The following is a 20,489-nucleotide window of genomic DNA, read 5'->3' as shown; positions in this document are numbered from 1 at the left end:
CATAAGTGACACAGGGTTTCTGGTTCAGCAGGGATATTTACATTTTAACTTTTAAGGATTAGCTTAATAATGACTCCATTTACTGTGATTATTTAGTTTGGTACTGCACAAGGTCTGTCTCCATACTTTGCATATGGCAATGCATACTAAGTATCTCTCTCTACAAACAGCAACTGATTTCACAAGACACTTGCAGAAATATTTTCAACATTGCATATCTAATTCAAAGGTCTTTCACAAAAAGGAAAGAAGGCATGATAGACACTTCAATGAGTCAAGGAATGTTCCCACATGAGAACGAATTTTTACATTATTTATGTTTCTTTTTGGTAATGAACGTTTAACAGTGTGGATCAAGCACTGACTTCTTTGGTATATACTTCCTTTTGTGACCGCTTGGCAATATCAGAGAAGAATTTTTCCATAAAATTTTTCCTGGAAAGTACTTATATTTAACAGTATCCATTTAACAAGACAACAACAGCTTCAGCTGTCCCCAGCTGCTTATGCTGTGTATTATTTTCAGACCTGAAAATCTTGCAGTTGCTCCCTAAAACAACAGTGAATACCATCAGAAATATGAGATCTCCTATAGAGATGAAGACAACATCACACCTCTGTGACCTTGACACAGTTACGGTTAGGTTTAAATTTAGATTGTATTCTGTTTTCTACTAATAATATGGTTTGTGTCTTCCCTGTTGTCAACCCTGTTCACATGGTTGTGTTCTTCAAGTTAAAAAAAAAAAAAGTCTACTGAAAGAGGTGTTGCCTTCCTTTTCTGCCTTTGCATTTACTAGGGAGGCAAACAGCTAAGGCAAACACTGCTGCTGCCAGGTCACTGCAATGCTTTATGAAACAAGTGGAAGAGCAAACAACCCAATATTATCCTGAACACCTAGGAGCCAGTGACCTGGTACTCCCAGAACCCTGCAAAAGGGCACATCATCAAGCAAGTAATAAAACAGGTGTACCAGATACGTACTTACAGGCTGGTAACACTGCCACACTGAGCCTTGTCCATAGGTTAACCTGGAAAACAGGGATCTTGTCCAGCAGATACCATTTATATACTGAAAAGAAGCTGACAACTCTGTCTGCCTCTGACTGAAAGGATTTTTTTTTTCTTATTGAGATCATAAAGTGAAGAAATTAATCTTGAAGGTCTGGAAGTAAATCTGGGCTCTGAGATACATCGGTACTAAACTAGAAGAGCCTCAGAATGTAGAGATATTAGAAATAGAATAAAGTAGCTGCAGACAAAATAGTAGTAACTAGCTTTAAGGAGAGAAGGGAAGGAAGGGGATAAATTGTGGCCCATTCATGCCTCTTTCCCACTGTGCTTCTCCTCCACCTGCAGATCCAAGCTGGGAGGTGAACAACAAATCATGCTTGATGAAGCTGAGTTCAAATTTGACAAACGAGAGATTCTGGTTGCTTGTCAATAAGAATGGCAGATATTGACAGAAGGTATTTGAACATAATTTAAAGCCAGGTTATAGCTTTGAAACTAACACTAACTCATGCACTAACCAAATCATGTGTCACCATGGTGAGTGGATCCTTAAGAGCATAGTCACTCACAGTTTCATTTGCTCATACAAAAAATCACAGCAAACATCCTACAGCCCCACCATATTCAGGCCTACACTAGACAAAAAATTATGCAAAGTCCTGCTGGCACCTGTAAAAATACACTGTTGTGGTGACTGTGGGAGTTTTTCAGGGATTTAAAGGAAATGCAGAGTAAATAGCAGTAAGTTAATTGCTTGCTTAAGAAGGTTTTTTAACTCTTACCAGTGTCTAAATACTCGATAGCAGCAAACCTCTCTGACTGTTTCAGGGCCCTCCTAGTTCAATGTTTTTGCTATTAGAGAATCAGTGCATCTTACACACCTCAGTTGTTTTTAAACATATACTGCAGATGCAGTGTTAAATCTCTTCTTGAGAAACAAAATATCTATGCTGTTTATAAAAGACATTATAAATGGATAGAGTTCCTCCTGCTTTCTAAAATAGAATGTATCAAATGTACTGAATCAATCTTTATTGTCCTGTCACAAAGCAGAAGAGATTTTATTTAGATGTTAAAGAGAGTGATGTGTGCTCTGGGTAAAGGTAGTCTCTAGGTAAAGATAGCTTACAGTGCAAGAGTGAATTTTTGTTAAATTCACCTATGGGTGTACTTTGTATGTTAATATGAGCCAGATAAAACTGGTCAGTCTGAGGTGATGTTCCTTCAGGGATTTTACTGATTTTGGCCAAACTGATTCATGTATAGCTAATGCATTTATTCCCTCATGATACTGCATGAAAGACTCTCTTTCCAGGAAAAGGCAACCACATAATTTTTGTGGTCTTTTGGTCCAGCTGCTTTTAACAAATGATAAGGACTTTGCATGTCATAAACCAGCAAGAGTTACCTTTAATTTGCATTATCATGTAAAGCATGTAGATGAATTAAGTGTGCAAATATACATAATTTATAGCACATACATATCTAAACATTAAGCATATATATATATATATATATATATATGTATATTTAAAATTTCACAGTGGACACTTAAGCTAACAAAGAATAATATTGTATGAGTAGGTTGGTTAATAAAATAGCAATTCATTTCTTGCATATATGCCACAGGAGATACATATGAGCAGAATAGAAAGGCATATGCGTTCATGCTCTGTTTTGCTAAAACTCTGTAGTGCTGTTTTGTGCCATAATACCTGGTGTGGTGTTTCAAGAGGATTACACCAATGTGCATTTGTTTCACTCAGTACCATGTGCCTGCAGAACATTGTCTATTCTCAAGGTAAATGGTTAAAGAGGTAATTATCAGAGTGGGAGAAGACAAGGACACAAAATATGGTATAAAATAAGATTATTTAAATGTAGAGCAGAGAATTATAACTTTTTTTTTCTTCTATTTTTTAGATGTTTGCTTTTGTCTTAAACAGTCTGAACTTGGGTTCACTTTTACTGAGGCAAGTAAACTTAAAGCAACCCCTTCTAACACTAACGATATCCTGGCATATAAATTCTTGCTTTCTTGTGTTAGTGGCAGAAGATGTCTTCACTGCAGAGAAGAAAAGTTTCTAATTCACGACAGATTGCATTTCAAAATTTGATTTCACTCTAATCATCTGATCAAGTGAAACTATTCAAAGTTTCCTGAGAACTAAAAATTTGTTAGAAGCTCCATTTTGTAACAGCATCAAATGTTGCTTCACTGACCCCATGTTCCCCAGACCCTTATGGCCCTGTAGCAGTATGACTGAATTTCTTAAATGTACATAAACTTCACTGAACAGCTGGGTGCATTACCAGTCTGTGGGATAAAGCCTGGGCTGCTGTGGGCCATGGAAGAGCGTGACTGTATCTGACTGGGCTGCCCTGCATGCTGCTCTGCCTCTCCTCACAGCCAGGTGGACTCAGGGCTCCTGGGTACTTGGTAGATTTTGTAGACCTCCTGATCTTCAGGGATGAAGGTAACTCAGCCAAAGGTACACCAAACGAAGGATCTTGGGCTTGATTCCCTAAATGTTAGTGGAAAACTGCAATAACCTCTATTGTCACTTTTGATAAACAGAGCTTATTGTGCTTCACCCATTCCCATGAGAATGATTTAGTCAGCTGCCTCCCATGTACCTGTTTACCCTCATCAGTTTGGCAATGGGCTGTACAAACTGGACCCCTTACAAAAATCATCTTCAGTATCTTCTGCAAAAATCACCTTTGCATTTTATTTCAGAGAACCAGGAAATCAGTTTGTACCATAGATTAGTTTGAAGAAGTAGCAGTTAGAAAAAGCAAACAGCTTGAAAAGTAACAATTTTTGATAGTGGAGCTCTTGAAAGACAGTAAACATGAAACCTACAGGTATCAGTTTCACAGGGTCTCTTTTCAGAGGAAAACTGTGTGATAAACAGTGTTATTTTGAAAAGGGAGAATTTTCTTGATTTGAATTATTCATTTGTACTCTTGACCATTATTCCTATGCTGGTTCCTGATAAAGCATATAATATAAAATAATAATATGGTATCATAGCAACTTAAAGGAAACCAGTCTCACAGATTCTGAAGATGCTGATATCATTGCATTTAGCTATTGCAAAATAATTATTGAGCTGGCATCCTCAAATAGGTTTATTTTCTGGTTAAAAAAGTGGTGCTACTATCTGATATGACATTGTGCGTCTAAGTTGCTTCAGGCTTCTTTTAAAGAGTCTCTAAAAGTCAGCTCTTTTACTGCTAAACAACTTTGTCATGGCCTCGGCTTTTTAACTAGCTGTGCTGGAAAATATTTTTTTTCATTTTAATGTCAACCACCAACCCAAAGCTGTCATTGCAATAACATTGAAAAATACTCTGTACTAGCTAACATCCCCTGCTGTGCAGTCTCTTTTTTCATGGCGTGGATGGGAAAACAGCTATTTCAAAAAACAACTCACCAAGTTGCATAACATTAACTAGGGTCATAATAAAAGGAACTTAAACAGTTTTTTTGGGTTTTTTTTTGCAAGTGTTCTAGAGCTTGTCTTCCTCACCTGGAACACAATAGTGTTAGATCTGGTTAGGAAAAAAATAAAAGTCTCAGATGTAAAATAAATTTACTTCTTTCAAGAAGCTGCAAACAGCATCAGAAATTCAAGATGTGTAATTAATTTTTCCTGCAGAATACCTGCAAGCATGTTCACATTCTCAATTTTTTTAGTAAAGTGACAGCTATGGAAATAAAATTCTTCACTTTCTTGAGAATATAACCCTTCCTTACAAACAGTCCTCAGAAAATTACAGTGACGAATAAATGCCATAAAATTCACGCACTGGAAATGGGACGTGATTTTACAAGGCATCTACCAGAACTCCAGGACATTTGCAAGCATTTTTGCCGCTGTCATTTTGTGTTTTCTTCAGAAATGTGTGTTTTCCCTCTACCGAAGGCTGCCTTTGGGCTCCTCCGTCGCAGCATCCTCGCGGCTCCATCTAGCGGGGCCGGGATGCGGGGCGAGCCCGGCAGGGCGGTCGGGCCGCCCGGAGAGCGCCGTCCCGGCTCCGCTGGGCACGATTAAAGCCTTCGCCGTGCCTGCCACAGTGTTCGTAACACGCCGAAGTTTTGCTTTCTTGCTAAAACACGTTTATCCTAAGCAAGGACTATCTTCTTCCTGGTCTCATGCTCGGCCAGCGAGGAGGTAGGCAAAAAACAAACTGGGGGGACATAGCTGGGACAAGTGATCCGAACTAACCAAAGGGATATTCCACACCACAGAACATCGTGCCCTGTGTATAAACTGGGGGACTTGCCCGAAGGGTTGGCCGATCTGGGTTTGGGAGAGGGCTCTGTCAGAAGGCGGTGAGCACTGTGCATCACTTGTTAGGTTTTTTCCCCTTTTTTATTATCATTATTATTGTGTACCATTATTTTTTGTATTTTTCTTCATTTTCAATTAATTCACTGGTTTTATCTCAACATGCAAATTTTACTTCAATGCTCCTCCTCATTCCACTGAAGTGAGGGGGGAAAAGGAGGGGTCAGGTGAGTGACTGTGTGGTGGTTCATCTCCAGATGAAAACCATGATAGACTCTAATTCCAGTAGCTCATCATTAAACTGTTTCCAACTCTAAAGGGAAAAAATAGGACTTGTTCTGCATTTTCCCATGTGATTTTGTAAGTTACAGCATTATGTAAGTGCAAAGGAGGCCACCAAGGGATGAAGCACCTCTCCTACGAGGGAAGGGTGAGAGAACTGTGCTTGTCCAGCCTGGGAAAGAGAAGGCTTTGGGGTCACCTACTTGTGTCTCTTCAGTACCTGAAGGGAGCCTGCAAGAGAGATGAAGATTATTTACAAGGACATGTAGTGACAGGACAAGGGGAATGGCTTCACACTGAAAGAGAGAAGGTTTAAATTAGATGTCAGGAAGAAATTCCTTATTGTAAGAATGGTGAGGCACTAGAATGTGTTGTCCAGAGAAGTTGTGGATGCCCCATCTCAGTAAGTATTCAAGGCCAGGTTGGATGTAGCTCTGAGCAACTTGGTCTAGTGGGAGGTGTCTCTGTCCAGGCAGAGGGGCTGGAATGACACTGTCTTTAAGGACCATCCCAACCCAAACCATTCTATGATTATGCTTTATGAAACAGAATTTTTATTTGCTGTTTGATTATCAGAAACCGCACACCTTGAACTCTGACTACATAAAATGGGCTAAAATGTAAAGAGAAATATGATGGAAGTAATGCTTAATAATTTGTTAATTTAAAGTGAAAAGTTTATTAAAAAGACTGAATGTATCCATGACTACTTCTTTGGAGCCAACTAAGTTGATACTGCCTAGAGAAATGAGAAATGAGAAAATACATTGCAACATTATGAAAAGAGGAAACTTGAAAGGCAAATTCAAATACTCAGAAAGACATTTATCTGGAGATTGGGAAACACAAGTGCAGAGGTCTGTCAGTCTGCAGCTGCAGGGAGGAAGGTTCCTACATGGCATCAAGGACAGCCATCAAAGTGCTCCTTGACCTGATGTGTATAATAATACTCTTGAGATCTGTTTAAAGCCTGAGACAATAAATCCCTGAAAACTTTTCCTCATGAGTGGCCTTACATTCTTCCTTATGTTTGCACCAATCTGGGGAGGAAAGAAGAGCAGTCCAGGATTAACAGCCAATATTGAATCAAACTTAATGGCCTGCAATTTTCCAAATACGCAGAAGAACTGCTCATCTTGCAAGCTCACCTGCTGCTTTCCTTGCTACATCTTCACTTTAGCCTGCAGCTGTGAAACATCACTTGACACCATGCCCAGTGCTTCAGGGACACCCATGGGGCCAGTGAAGAAGGGGCTCTGCTGCAGGAAGAACTTTCCAGGGCCAGCAGCTGGCAAGGTGGGAGTTGGAGCCTCTCCACTTAGTGTTGTCCCCTCTCCACACTTCAGCCAGCTGAAGCAAAACCAAAACAAGGACTCTCAGAAATTACACAGCCAAGCAATTCCTCTGGATTGAGAAGCAGATTGACTCCCCACCAAGGAATTCTGAGGCACCCAGGTGTCATGGTACACCTTGCCAGGGCTGGACACATCCCACAAGTTCACACAAAGCTCCTGGCCACTATTGGCACTGTCTGCTGGATGTCTGCTCAGGCAGAGAGGTTTTACTGCAGAATGCAGGCCAGGCAGGTGGACCTCTGGGTTCTTATCTGTCACTTTTACTTTTTTTTGGGACGAAAAAATTTAAGAGAAGCTTCAGGACTTTTTTGACAAATTGCTGTAGCGAAGTAACATCTGAGGAGATTAGAAACTGGTCATACACCTGAAAAAGTAAATAAGACGACATGAGCTCCATGGATTTATATCTATGGCTGTGGGAATGCTGGTGTTGACTTTTTTGAAAAGCACTTTTCAAAGAACTGAATTCAAGATAAAGCCCAGCTTGCTATTCTCGTCTCTTTCATGGGGACAGTTAATTGCATATTAATGAAGTGCTGCCACCATAAACTCAACATTAGTTATGAGTGTAATTCTTACAGGTTGCTCAGTTTTCATGGGACTAAGTTGCAAAAGGAGGTGCAGTGTTTTTCCAGGTCCAAGGCTCCAGTGGGATATTCTCTGTATTTTTCAGACAAGCCATTCCTTAGTGATATGGTAAACCTCTTATATCCACCTGGATCCATATCAGAAAACCAACTCCTTCCCCCCGACTTCAGTGGAGACCGCAATGACACTTCCACATTTCCAAGAACAGTGAGTAAGTGCACCACCATGGAAGCTTGATAACAATTTTATACATTCTCATCTCCAGTACATTCCTAAATGTTTATTGATTCTTGGAAATCTTCCATTCTGCCTTTACTCTTCCCCTCTCAATGGATTTTCTCTCTAAATGAGAGGTTGCTATACTATCCTAAACCAGTTTCTGTGCTTAAGCAAAAATATTACTTTGAATTTTGATTGTAAAGATTCTGACAGAATAAGAACTTTTAAAACTAGACATGAAAACATATGCAGTGAAGTAGAAGATTTAGCAAATCCAAACACTTAAAAGGAAAGGATTTATATCAGCTATATCAATTAGAGTTGAATTTTAATTAATTTAATTTTTTCAATTAGTTTTTTTCTTTAGCTTGATGCTTCCTGCTTTCAGCATAAGCAAAATTATTTGTGATTTTGTTTTTTTTTTAATATAGATGATGTTAAAGACTTTTGAGGAAGCATATAAAAAAAGAAATCACTTATTTTTTCTCTTTGTGTAAAGAGATAGGTATGTGACTTTTGTATCAAATAATGTCAAGAGTAAAACATGTTTAGAATTTAAATTACTGCTGTATTCAATACTGATAAATCTAATGTGCAGTATTTCTGCTCCTTCTTTAACCTAGAGACAGGATTAATCTTTATGACATTGCTTTTGGTAGTGTGCAAGAAATTTCATGAGTCAAATTCACTCAACCCATATTGTTTGGAATATAGAATATTTACCTTTTCCATAATACCTTTAATTTTGTCAACACCAAAAGCAGATCATGACTTTGTAATGCTGCTAAAAAAAACTGTCAAACTGTTTTGACATTCAGAAGAGTGCTATTCTTGTTCCAACCCCTTAAGAAAATAACGACAGACCTTCAACCAAGCACAAAAATAAACAATGTTGTTTTGTCCTGGCAAGCAAATTTTTGGCATTTTGTAAATTACCTGCTTTATTTCTGTGGTGATAATGGGATACAGAGAGGATAGAAGCTGCATTCCTTGTGACTTACTGCAAGTACTCCTGGACAAAATTAGGGGTTTTATTAGTCACATTTTTTAGCTGTTGCTAAAATATTTTTCAAAATAGTTTTGTTAAAAAAGATCTAGTCTGTTTGCTCAGTTATTAGGTAAATGGTTTGCTATGCTCCTTCTCTGCTCACTGTCACTGTGGATAGCTTAGCAAATGGTGAGGCAATCTTTGGTCCAAACCTCATTGTACTGAGCCTGCTCCAGATGTCATAAATACATCTTCTTGGGATGTATTATGTTTTATTTCTCTCACATCCCTGAAGGCAGCCTAGACTGGGATGGATTTATGTATTTTTATTTTGAGACTGTTTTTGCTGGAAGGCCTACCAAAAAAATACCCCAGGCTTTGCATTTTGAGTGAGCTGAATTTGCACAGGATGGACTCCTTAATTTAGCTAGTGAGTTGAATTATGCTCAAAAATATCTGAAGTGGTCTCCCTTCAATGCCCTTCACATTCTGAGATATTTTCTCTCATTTTATTGTCCAGCTCCAAATGAGAAAATCTTGGATAAGTATCAGCCTTAGATTTTTGCTATGAAATTTTGATTACTTTTTTAAATGAAGAGTTCTACTGAGTCTGCATGGAAAGTATTCTCAGGGCCTTTAGCTAAAGGTGCCAATTATGTACAAGATAATTATCTCTGTAAAAATCAGTGTGCCCCTTAAAAGAACAAACAAACAACAAACCAAACTAAACTTGGTTTATTTACTGCAAGGATTTTTTTTACACAATATTCTAATTAAAAAAATTTCTATCACATCACCTAGGAGGTACCTCTATTCTCTAGCTTAGTAGAGTGTATAGAGATTCCCCTAAATGGACTGAAATATTCAGGTATATCAATCAAAAAAAGCAGCAGCAAGTAGAGCACTGGTGGTGCCACAGGAGGGTACGAGATAAGCACATGATTCTTTGCTTTTCTAGCATGCTTTGTAACTGAGTCAGCAGAGAACATCTAAATAATCCTCAAATACTGCTAAAGTCAGTTAAATTAAGTAGGGTCATGTGCATCTGCAAGACACTGCTTCAGATACTATCCAGATGAAAGTCAGCATTTGTTTCAGTCCTCATTAAAAACATATAGCTGAAAGAAAGCACTATTGCAGAGAAGAAGAAATTTTAACATTCTAATTCTTCAAAACAAAGTGATCATCTCAGAAATACATATATGTGATGTTCTTAGAGTGTATAGGAATGCAAAAGACAAATGAAACTCTTTTATTTCTTATTCCTAGAGTCCTGGTTTTGTGGGCTAGAGATTTTCTTTTCTTTCTTTCTAGTAGCTGTTACAGTGCAATGTTGATAACACACCAATGCTTTACTTGTTGCTGAGCAGTGCTTACCCTTAGTAAAGACTTTTCACTTTCCTATGCTCTGCCAGTGGATAGGTGTGCAAGAAGCCAGGAGGAAGCATGGCCAGGACAGCTGGCACAGACTGGCCCAAGGGTTATTCCATACCATAGGACATCATGCCCATTTCATAAACTGGGAGGAGCTGGCTGGGAGCTGCTTTTCACAGCTCAGGGATAGGCTGGACATTGGTCAGCAGGGGGTGAGCAATTGGATTGCACATCACTTGTTTTTCTGTGGTTTATTCCTCTCTCTCTTTTTATTGTCTCCTCTTTATTAATTATTATTATTATTGTTATTACTATTATTACCCAGGGGCTTTACTTATAGGTGTGTGAGCAAGTGGCTCCACGGTATTTAGCTCTCACTTGGGGTTAGGCCACAATGTCTGGTTACACAGTCAATATCTCAATGACTATTCATATATGAACATAGCCTCTAAGATTTTTATTTTACACTGTGAGATAACACAGACAGCACAGCCTGATACATGTATTAGGTAAACATGGAGAAGACTCTTATTTTCTTAAGAGGAATGCAATAGCTTCCCTGTCTCTTGCAGGAAAGTAACCTTGAACATCTGCAAGTAGTTCTTTGAACAACAGCAAGACAAGGAAAGAGGATGCTGTTAGAGAGGTAACATTTGTTTGACCCCAAGACATGGGTGGAAGTATGGAACAAACTTGATATTGTCAACTAAAAAGTTCTGTTCATGAGCCCGTAATTTATTTTGGGATATCAGGTGTTGTGACATCCTCCACTCTAGTTGTACTACTGTGCTGTGCAGCCTTCTGAACAAACTGTCAACCTGTCATTTGTTCCATGTATTCTCAAGTATAATACTATTAATGTTTTGTATGGGCAATTTTTTTAAATTATTATTTTAAAAATATATACTAACCTTACAAATTTGGGTATTTCTTTCTAAGTTTCTGTTTAAAACTGTTTTTCTGCATGTCTGCTTAACTAATCAGGGCAAGTGAGACTGATGTATATGATAACTAATTCAAATGTTGCTTTTATATGATATTGTTAGACTCTGGTGCCAACTTATCCTATGCTGACAACATTGTGGCAGCTCCTATAAACGCACTGTTTCATAATAAATATAAAGGTATTGCACACAAACAAATTAAATTACTTTTTGCTCCTGTATGCATCAGAGCAATATCAATTACTTGATAGTAATAGTTTGCAGTCTGTTATATGTTGAAACAGACAAAAAAAGCTAAAAGGTAATAAGCACTCCCTTCAGGGATGGGAAGGACTGTTTTTAAGATGGGACTTAAGACTCATCAGATAAGTTTAGAGGGAGAAGCCATGCACATGGCTCTGAGGGTGGATGGCCCAGCAGAACTGGGTTTGTGCCAGTCCAGGACAAAACACAGACTGGCTGCATTCATCATCCTGGTCATCCGTGGTCTGCTTCAGCCTCTGTCTTGTCAATAGGGGAATAAGATCAAGATTCTTGGTGCAAAGGTGCCTGTTGCAAGTGTGGGTTTCTGTGCAGGTTTTGCTTTATTCCATAATTCACATGCACCATGTGTTTGTGGATAAATAGTCCTAGGGACTGATGCAGCCTTAAGGCTTGAAAACTTAGAGTTTATTAGCAAAGCTATTTGATTACAGGTAAGCCTAAAATGAGTGTATAGTAGCCATTTCAGCAACTGTCAGCATACATGACTTTCCTAAAGTGACTGGTTTGTAAAATGTGCTTTTAAATTTTCCTTTTCCTTTAAATTCAAGTGGAATGTGTTTACTGTGTTTTTTGCAGCCCAAAACCTAGTTTGGCTAACCTTGTGAAGGAATAACAAAACACCAGGGGTTAAAGTAATGGCATTTTTCCACCAGTGTGACTTGGGCCAAAATTTCACCCTGGGATATAAAAAAATTTATCACATATCACACAGCAGCAAAAAGTTGTCAGAAAACCCAGGCTATCCAGCTTGTGATCTATCCACTTGCATGGCCATGCTTCTGCATTTTGACACCAACAAGAAGAGCCTCCAGACTGAAGCAGCTGCACAGCACTGGAAGATTTTACAACAGCTCCATAAATAGATCATTAACAAACATGTCTGTCTTAGTCAAGAGGGAGCTTAAGCCTTTGTTTTCAGTCCATAAGGTAAAAGGTGGAGAATCCTGTATTAGACAGATGTCTCTGAGAATGAGAGGGTGAAAGGAAATGGGTCACACATGCCAATGCAGAGTTTGTGGGCAGTGCAGCAGAGCACCAGGGTTTCAGACAGATGTGAAAATGATGGAGCTCTCTCAGTCCAGCTCTTATGTAATTGCTGGCATAGAGAAAGGATGAGGGAAGCACAGAGGTGGGATTATAAGGAGCAGGAAGGAGCACCCAGGAAGACTGAATCAGTGGGGCTTGGGCCACACATTAATAGGCAGAAATGGACTTTGATGTGCAATCTGCATGGCAGCATAACACCTTGAAAGCAAGGCTGGGAAGTTGAAATGAGGAACACCTGTAGCTGGGCCAGGCTCAGATCTCAGTGCTTTATTCTGAGCTCAGGTCAAGACAAACAAGAATCCTTTCATGGCATTCAGGAGTATGATATACATCCTTACTTTGTTGCTTCATTATGCAGCTGTGTAAAGATAATTGAGAGAACTAAGCTAGATTTTTCATCAACAAGCAATAAAACGTGATAAATATGTTACATGGAATGGCAAATGTTAGAATTAATAAGCTGAAATGTTGACGAATTACTGTTTATATACTTGACATGTAATAATTGCTTCATTTATCATCTGAATCTGGAAAACTTAAATAGCAGGCATTTATAATTAATTTTCTCCCCTTGCAAAATGCAATTCATTCCACACTCAAAGGAGTCAGCGTTAATTTCTTTTCTATCAGCCACAGGCCATAAGTTAATACATTAAAAAAGTCAGAACATTTAAAATAACAGTCTAATTAAATTATATCCTCTACTGTTGGAGAAAAACACATGATTCTTCAGGAGATAATCAGTCACCACCGTAAACACCATTTAGTTCTTCTCACAAAGCTCTGTCTACCCACTGGCAATCTTGGACTGTCAAGATGAAGAATTCACTTTACTGAATAGATGAAAGATATTGACTTCAGCCTCATTAGCAACTTCAAATGAGAATGACAATGGGAGCTCATTAAATAATAATATTTTTTCCATATACTCAGTTTTCTTCATCATGCAGAAGAATATGCTTTTCACAGCAGCTGACAAAGCCCACATTTCTGATTCATTCTTCTTGATCATCTAGATAATGCCCTTTCCTGAGGGTCTTTCCTATTTGAGCAGCAAAGGCTGCTGCTGCCTAACTGAAACCAGTAAGGCAGGTGGTGCCCACCTCAGCTCAGAACTCTGGAGGTGCCTTGCTCCAGGTTGGATCCACCCAAGTCCCTGGGAAGATCTGGGGGTTTCTGTGAGGACCACATCAGTTGAAGTGCCTGCACAGAAAGAGCTCTTCCCAAACAGATGTTGCTGTCCCATGGAGTGGAGTGGCAGAGTATCATAACTGTGGGATTTACTCATCCAGCTATTCTAAAGAATATTCAGCTAGGTATCAGAGAGCCACTTAATGTATACAGCTGGGAACAACTGCCAAAGAAAGGCTGGACTAGCTACTTTTACACAGAAAAATGATCTCAGGTGTCTCACAATTAGCTTTCTCTATGCATAGTGTGTGGTGCTTGTGAAAATCACTGACATAGCTATGCTAAAGGTTATTACAGATTTGTTACAGCCAAAAAAAAATTAGAGTTTAGTTTTTTTTTCAGCTGGTAGACATTCTCACATCATAAATTTCATTAAGTTCTGGCAAGAGATTGAGTACTTCATACTGAAAAAATCCCTCAGTATAACCTATTTACTTTTAATGATGGTTTTCTGTCTAAGTACTAGCAAGAATCTTGAAATACTAAGGATAAAGATATTTTGCAAACTGAAAATAATGAACTCTTCCTTGTGTACAGCCACAACCAATTAGTTCCCAGGTCTATGTTAAGAATATCTTTTCAAGTATTTGTAATTTTAAGATCTTCAGGGCAAAAGACCATGTGACTTCTCTTATGGCTCCCTACCCTAATTAGTAACTTAATTCCACATACAGAGAAATAAGTAGAATTGACAGACTACAGCTTCTCCTGCATTCTTGCAATTCTCTTTTTCACATACCACTGAGGTCAGGGGCTTTGGAAAAAGATAAAAACTCATCTATTTCAAGATGCATTCCAGCACCTTTCTCATGGAAATTTAGGGAAGTCATTACTTTTTGCAGGTTATTCTAAAGTTATTTGGCATTTAAACTTTCAACACAGTGCTCCAATTCTTGCTGTCTCCAGGAAAAGGCATACAACTGTCTAGCAAACAACACTGGAGATGTATGCAATCCGTGAAGCCCTGGCTCTTGCTTCCACAACTGTTTTGGCATTTTTTGCATTGAAAAGTCATGGGAAAAAAGTCTGCAGCAGCCTCCATAGGGCTTCAGTGCTTCCTCTTCCCAGCAGAGTGACTTTTCCAGTGGGCAGTTGGATCAGACTCCTTTGGTGCTCCCTTGCCCTGCCCAGCAGGGCAGTGGAGAGAGGAAGGGAATTCTTTTTGGCACTGAGGATGGTCATTTGCGACACAGCTAATGAGCACTTGAGAACATTTGGCTCACCTTAAATCAAGTTAAGGCACTTTGTCTAAAGATAAGTGTCAGCAACTCCTCTTAGCAAGACCATGGGAAAAAGAGTAAGCCAGTTGTTCAAGGAGAAAGGGATAGCATCTAAATCCCAGACATCATTTTAGGCACAAAATCTAACTTTACTTCTTTCATCCTTGGCCTAGCTTTTGGTTTAAATGAGAGACACTACGCTAACATTTCTTTGAAGCAAAGATGCTGTCTCCCTCCCTGCCTCACTCCCTCAGCAGCTTTGGCTGCAACCTGGGCCCCTGGAACTGAGCACCTAACAGGAATGTGGTGCTCAGCATTGGCACATCCTTGGCCTTTTACCAAACATATTAGAAATCACCTGAAGTTTTGTTAAGGAATCAGCATAACTTGGATTCACTAAGCCTGAACATATTTTATGCAGCAGAAGAGGAAGTCAATCCAAATCCCCTTCTCATAACAATACCACTGGTTCCATACAAAGAGATGTTCTGATCAAGCAGTTGACTGGACATCCTTATTGCAATATCAATGGAATATCAGGGATTTTTGCCCAGTTTCTTCAGAGAAACTGAAACAAAAAAATTGAGACAACTGAAGCAATGGACAAGGAGTTTCTCTTGTGTTATACAGAAGATGAAAATATCAAGTAAACTTCAATTAGACTTCACAATTCAGATACATTAGCAAGAATGATTTTTAACAAATTACAACTGCATTACAATTACATTACAATTACACTAATTGTATTGTAGTTACTGTGCCTGTACTATTATGTGCTTTTATTTTCTTTCCTTAAATCCAAATAATCAGGTGAACTAATTTCAATGAATTATTTGAGCTATATGAAAGCTGCTCTTTTTTGTCAAAGTCTAGCCATGTTCATCATCTCAGCTAATTACAACTTGTCCTGTTCACTGCAGAAGGTGATCTTTGGAATTATCCAATAAGCAGCATGAAAAATTATGTAGAAAGTAATTTTGAAAATAGAGCAACACTTTAAAGCCTTGGAAGGCAAGAGAGGATGTTATTGCAATGTGGGATAAAATTGCCTTCATTAATGAAGATCCAGGTCAAAGTTTTTGTTCTACTCTAGTTAGAGCAAATACCTGAATTTACATTTCCTTATCCATTCAAAGAGAGTTTAAATAAATATTCTTAATGGGATCTTTTTTAGATTATTTAAGATTACTCTGAAAGGTCTTCAGTATTGGTCCAACAAAATTCTTATGCAAATGAAGGTCTACATTTAGGAAAAAAAAAATCATTGCATCAAAACCGTTCTATTTTGTCAAAAGGTTGCTTTTACTCCTCTCCTCTCCTCTCCTCTCCTCTCCTCTCCTCTCCTCTCCTCTCCTCTCCTCTCCTCTCCTCTCCTCTCCTCTCCTCTCCTCTCCTCTCCTCTCCTCTCCTCTCCTCTCCTCTCCTCTCCTCTCCTCTCCTCTCCTCTCCTCTCCTCTCCTCTCCTCTCCTCTCCTCTCCTCTCCTCTCCTCTCCTCTCCTCTCCTCTCCTCTCCTCTCCTCTCCTCTCCTCTCCTCTCCTCTCCTCTCCTCTCCTCTCCTCTCCTCTCCTCTCCTCTCCTCTCCTCTCCTCTCCTCTCCTCTCCTCTCCTCTCCTCTCCTCTCCTCTCCTCTCCTCTCCTCTCCTCTCCTCCTCTCCTCTCCTCCTTTATGTGATTTAATCCTGTATCTCTCCTCAAATTATCTTATCTTTTGTTAACTTTTAAATTCATTGTAATGCTGTTTGTTTCTCTTTTTTTTTGTCTAACTTAATAAAATGAGGCAATTAATATCAGTCTAAAAGAAAGAATTCACTTGTCAGCTTGTAGCAGTTGCCAAGCAACAGACTACAATATCACCAGTCAGTTGATGGTTGGTTTAATCACCATCTAGTGTTGTTTATGTTTTAATTCTCTCATACAGCATGGTCTCAAAGAAGCCCACTGAGCTAGAAGTTTCAGGTCCCCACAGGAAGGATAGCAAGCATCAGGATTGCTAATTGCTCCATAGAATGCAAACACTTGTCTACCATCTAATAAAAAAATCTGTGCCATATGACTTGCTATAGGATGCAAGCTGTCATTCCAACAATTGCTGTAAGGTGAACTTGAAGAGACTTGAGACTTCTGTCCCTTTCATCCTTGGCCAACAGTTGTGATGTTATATTTACAGATGAATGAGAAAGAGCTCTGATCATTGCTGGAAGAAGCTGGAGCAGCTGCAGGAGGTATCGCAGTCCTTTACACTAATACATGACACTGTAAACTGAAGAGGCTGAGGAGAAGATAAGGATGCCATTCAACCAAAATCGTTAAGTAGGATGGTAATCCTCAGTGCATGCAAAAAGAAGGCACCTGGAACAGTAACAAAATGCATCTGACATGACTGAAAAAGATCACAGGACTGAAAGGACGACTAATCCCACCCTGCTCTAAGTAAGGTCAATTAGAGCGGGAGGCTTATTCCTGAAGATAAGATATCAGGGTCTCATCACAAATAGCCTAGCACTCTAGACAGCATTTTACAACTCAGCATTAATCTTTGTCAGTGCAGGAGTAGCTCAGTTCAGCTTAAGGCAAAAACACATTTCATTTTTCACATGACAGGTTTGCAGAAATTCAAGTCTGCAGTTTGGGACTATTTGGTAAATGTCTTCGATCAATATATTATATGTATTGATTAAATAAATTCTAATTGAAAGGGCATGAAGGTTTCAGACAACTTTCATTTGCCTCCTAATGTGTTGGGTTTTTAAAATTTGATGGTGTAAAAGTACACTTAATGTTTAAAAAATCTTAAAGCAGTTTTCTTCTGATTAATTAACAGAGGAATGTAATATAGGTTAAGATGATATGTAGGACAAAGAATTCAGTGCAATACTTAGAAGAATGTCTTCTCAGACAGTCTTGTCCATTTTATGGTAAAGTGAATTAAGAGTCAGATTTAATCCTCACATTAGTGAATACCAACAGATTTGAGAGAAACCCATTCAGGCCTTATTTACATGATTTCTGGTTTTATTTCAAATGTCAGATCATAAAAAACCTTCTAGGGATTGGAGTTCCTGCTGAGAAACTCAGGTCAAAGAAAGTGACTTTTGTCTAAATGTATTAAGAAATAGTGTTAGTGCTTAAAGCAATGTGTTACTATTTTATATAACTATATTTACCAGTGTCTTTTACTGGTGGAAGAAAATTCATTGGTAATACTGACTCAAGAAGGAAAAAACAAGAGAGTATTACTTCACATTTGCTGCAAGTGAACTGAAATTCCATCTCATTGAAGAGGTTGGCTACATTTTAAATAGAAACAGAACACAGATTTAGCATTTACCAAGACAGGGAGGGTTATTCCTTTCCAGAGGAATGTTTTCCTTTTATCTGATACAGGATATCCAGTCACAGTATCGAAATGTGAACAATCTGGGGCTTTAGAGACTTATTTTTTTATTAACCCTTATAAGGTTGTGTGATCCTGATACACTCTAGTACTTTACATAGGCATTAAGAAAGTAACAATCATTTTAGTTCATTAACTGAACAAAAATATCAAAATACCAAATGCTGAGTGGTTTAATTGGAACTGATTTCCTTTGCTAAAAATATAAACGTACTTGCCTCCTCTTCCCATTTTATATAGTGCTCCCCTAGCTGTGTTGTAAAATCTTCTCCAACCATTGCCCAACTATTTTCTTTCCAATGACACAGATATTCACACTTGTTTTCCTCTTGAACCTTAGGATCAGTAATCTGCACTCTGCTTTCTGACTATCAGCCACCTCCCTGCCAACTGAGCATGATTCTTTTCTGAACAGCCCTTCTTGGGCACCCATAACTTACTTCCTATACCCCTCAATTTACCTTTCCTAATTAGTCATTTAGTGTATTTTGGAGGATCCCTCAAACCACACAGTCATGATCTGGACAATGAGACCCTCAGAAATTCTGAGGAGAGTGTAAATTAGAGGTGGTGTTGGACACCAGGCAGAGCTACCATGTGTGGGGAACCTCAGCGGACTGAGAGGGACCACATGGATTTGAGCACAGGCAAATGCATGTCCTGCCCTGGTTGGCACAGAGCAAGCTCCTGCACCAGCACAGATTGGGAGCTGCCCAAGGAAACCTGGTGCACAAAGCTGATCATGAATCATACCTACAGCCTGGTGGCAAAAAAGGGCATAAGGGTGGTCACAGATTGGAAAGAGATGCACAATGAAGCTGTAAAATTTCAATTCTTGCAGGTAGTCAAAATCCAGCTGTACAAGAACTTGAGCAACTTGGTGTAAGCTGGGCTAGCTTTAAGCAGGGGATTGAGTGGATAACCTCAGATGTTCCTTCCAAACTATTTTGTTCCATTATTCTATAGCTGTCCTGTTATTGTGGTAAAATTTACACAGCCATCCACTTTAGGGTTTTACATATTAAAATTATAACTTTAATGTCTGCAACCTAGAACTAGTTCATATTGAAATATTTTAGCATCACTACTGTATAGACATAAAAATAAGAAAAGAAAAATACTGTATATTTTTTTTCCTGCTTCTTCCTTATTACTACCCCTCATATTCCTATCTAGGCTACAGTGCTCAGAATCAATGTCAAATATGATCTTGAATATTATTTGTGGACTGAAGAACAAACTGAATTGAGAAGGAGTGCAGGGACAAAGATGACTGCCTTCTGCTGACTCCTCAGTGCCCTTGGTTGAACCATGCAGCACTGACACAAAACATCTGTTCCTTTATTCAGACACTGAACTCTTGGGCTGCCTTAGCATGAAGTAGCATAACAGAATACATGCTATATCACCTATATATTTTGGTCTGCCACTGTCATAGACTCTCAATTGCTCACAAACCTAGGCACAGAAATGCATGTCCTGCATTAAGGGATAAATTAACCTCTTTAGAGTATACAGAATTGTTAAAAAGAAATGTGGCAAGATTTTGTTGTGGTTTCACCCCAGCCAGCAGCCAAGCCCCACACAGCCACTTGCTCACTTCCCCACCACTAGGATCAGGGAGAGAGTGGAAAGCATAAAAGCTGGAAAACTTGTGGGCTGGGAAAAAGACAGTTTCATATAGAGAGCAAAAGGCCATCACTTCTAATGTTGTCCCCTTCCTTCTTTCCCCCCACCTGTATATACACTATGATATGTGTGTATATATAAATATCATATATGATGTCATATGGTCTCAAATATCCCTCCCATCAGCTGGGGTCACCTGTCCCAGTTGTGTCCTCTCCTAATTTCCCATGCATGCCCAGTTTCCTTGCCAGCATGGAAATGGGCACAGGCATGGAATCAGCACAGGCCTTGGATCTGTGTAAGCACTGCTCAGCAATAATAGAAACATCTCTATATTATCAACTCTGTGTTCAGCACAGATCCAAAACAGAGCCCTACCCTGGTTGAGGTAAAGAAAATGAATTCTATCCCAGCCAAAAATAGCAGACAGGCTCACTGCAGTGATGGTAGAGCCACAGGATGAGAGAGAGTCAGAGAGGTTTGTGGGTATACAATTTTATAGCCATAAAGCATAATATTAAATCGTCAAAAATGCTGAAGGAGAACAAAAGAGAGGTTTTTGTGTTTGGAAAGAATAAGGGCAGACCACTGAAGCGAGCAGAATTTCAATCCTGAGCGTGCATTCATTCCTGTTGCGCGGCTCCCCCTGGCAGCGCCGCGGCGGGCAGCGCCACCTGCA

General features: G+C 39.1%; 1 long non-coding RNA gene across 1 annotated transcript in view; it reads left to right on the top strand.

Annotated features, from left to right (window-relative positions):
* LOC110469210 (uncharacterized) overlaps positions 1–20,058 on the top strand; it is a 210,184-nt gene extending 190,126 nt beyond the window's left edge. Inside the window, exons 5-6 of the long non-coding RNA XR_014956542.1 lie at positions 7,624–10,765; positions 16,955–20,058. This is a non-coding gene — a long non-coding RNA (uncharacterized LOC110469210). The remainder of the gene's footprint in view (positions 1–7,623; positions 10,766–16,954) is intronic.
* Positions 20,059–20,489: the final 431 nt, after the last annotated feature.

The sequence above is a fragment of the Lonchura striata genome, chromosome 1 (genome assembly GCF_050655825.1).
Source record: "Lonchura striata isolate lonStrDom1 chromosome 1, ASM5065582v1, whole genome shotgun sequence".
In the NCBI taxonomy this organism is placed as follows: domain Eukaryota; kingdom Metazoa; phylum Chordata; class Aves; order Passeriformes; family Estrildidae; genus Lonchura; species Lonchura striata.
This window is presented reverse-complemented; position numbering and strand designations above follow the sequence as displayed.